Source organism: Colobus angolensis, unplaced genomic scaffold, assembly GCF_000951035.1.
Source record: "Colobus angolensis palliatus isolate OR3802 unplaced genomic scaffold, Cang.pa_1.0 Scaffold101, whole genome shotgun sequence".
NCBI classification, from domain to species: Eukaryota; Metazoa; Chordata; class Mammalia; order Primates; family Cercopithecidae; genus Colobus; species Colobus angolensis.
The window spans coordinates 4,231,875-4,234,347 of record NW_012111031.1 but is presented as its reverse complement, the minus strand read 5'-3'; positions in this window follow the sequence as shown (position 1 = coordinate 4,234,347).

Here is a 2,473-nt window from a genome sequence, read left to right as displayed (position 1 = left end):
AGGATGGTCTCGATCTCCTGACCTTGTGATCCGCCCGTCTCGGCCTCCCAAAGTGCTGGGATTACAGGCTTGAGCCACCGCGCCCGGCCGAAACCTATCAATTTCTACTGGAAAGGGAAACCTTCTGTTATTCTGATTGGGACTGCATTGAATCTATGTAAGTTAATTTGTAGAGTATCGACATTTTAACAATACTGGGTCTTCTGATCCATGTTTATCATATTTCTCTTCTTTTACTTAAGTATTTCATTTTCTTCAGTAATGTTCTGTCAATGAAAAGAGCCAACTCTGGCAAACTATGCATCTGACAAAGGACTAGTATCCAGAATCTACAAAGCATGCAAACAAATCAGCAAGAAAAAAACAATCTCATCAAAAAGTGGGCAAAGGACATGAATAAACATTTCTCAAAAGAAAATATACGAACAGCCAACAAACATGAAAAAATGTTCAACATCACTAATCATCAGAGAAATGCAAATTAAAACCGCAATGAGATACCACCTTACTCCTGTAAGAATAGCCATTATAGAAAAGTAAAAAAACAATAGATGTTGGCCTGGATGTGAGGAAAAGGGAACACTTTCACACTGCTAATGGAAATGTAAACTAGTACAACCACTATGGAAAACAGTATAGAGATTCCTTAAGGAACTAAAAGTAGAACTACCATTCAATCCAGCAATCCCACTAATAAATATCTACCCAAAGGAAAATAAGTCATTACATAAAAAACACACATGCACATATAGCAGCACAATAAGACACGGAACCAACCTTAGTGCCCATCAGCCAACGAATGGATAAAGAAAATGTGGTAAATGTACACCATAAACTACTACTCAGCCATAAAAAGGAACAAGATAATGTTTTCTGCAGCAACTTGTATGGAGCTGGAGGCCATTATTCTAACTGAAGTAACTCAGGAATGGAAAAGCAAACATGGTACGTTCTCACCTACAAGTGGAAGCTAAGCTATGAGGATGCAAAGGCATAAGAGTGATACAATGGGCTTTGGGGACTCAGAGGGGAAAGTTGGGAGAGGGGTGAGGAATAAAAGACTACATACAGTGTACACTACTCAGGTGATGGGTGCGCTAAAATCTCAGAAATCACAGCTAAAGAATGAATCCATGTAACCAAAAACCACCTATACCCCAAAAACTTGAAATAAAAAAAGAAGTCAAACTCTGTAAAATAGTTGAAGGGATTTATTCTGAACCAAATATGAGTGACCATGGCCTGTGACACAGCCTTTGGGAGACGCTGAGAACATATGCTCAAGGTGGTTGGGGAGCAGCTTGGTTTCATACATTTTAGGGAGACATGAGACTTCAAATACACTTAAGATACAGATTGAACACTGGTTTGGTCCAGAAAGGCAAGACAACTTGAAGTGGGGCAGGGGTTCCAGGTTATAGGTAGATTTAAATTTTTCTGATTGGCAATTGATTGAAAGAGTTATCAATAGAATGGCATGTCTGGGTTAAGATAAGACATTGTGGAGACCAAAATTTTATCATGAAGCTGAAGCCTCCAGGTAGTAGGCTTCGAAAAGACTAGATTATAAATGTTTCTTATCAGACTTAAGGTCTGTGTTAATGTTAAATGCTGGTTGGCTTTTCCTGAATTCCAAAAGAAAGGGGGGCATAATGAGGCATATCCGACCCCTGCTTCCATCATGGCTTGAACCAGTTTTTCAGGTTAACTTTGGAGTTCTCTGGCCAAGAGAACGGAGTCCATTCAGATGGTTGGGGGTGAAGGTGTTTAGAATTTTATTTTTGGTTCACAGTTTTTTGTTTTTGGAACGAAGTTTCACTCTTGTTACCCAGGCTGGAGTGCAATGGCGTGATCTCAGTTCACTGCAACCTCTGCTTTCTGGGTTCAAGGGATTCTCCTGCCTCAGCCTTCTGAGTAGCTGGGATTACAGGTGCCCACCACCATGCCCAGCTAATTTTTGTGTATTTAGTAGAGACAGGGTTTCACCATGTTGACCAGGCTGGTCTTGAACTTCTGACCTCAGGGGATCCACCAGAGGTCTTCAAAAGTGCTGGGATTACAGGTGTGAGCCACCACGCCCGGCCATTGGTTCAGTTTTATAGTTTTCAGTGTAGAAGTGTTCCACATCTTTTGCTAACTATATTTCTAAGTATGTTTTTTATGGTATTATAAATGGTCTTGTTTTAACAATTTACTTTTCTATGGTTCATTGCTAATATATAGAAATATAATCAATTGTGTATATTGACCTTGAATCCTATGACCTTGCTAAACTTGCTTATTTGTTCTAATGGCTTTTTAATTAATTCCTCAGGATTTTTTTTTTGAGACGGAGTCTCGCTCTGTCGCCCGGGCTGGAGTGCAGTGGCCGGATCTCAGCTCACTGCAAGTTCCGCCTCCCGGGTTTATGCCATTCTCCTGCCTCAGCCTCCCGAGTAGCTGGGACTATAGGCGCCCGCCACCTCGCCCGGCT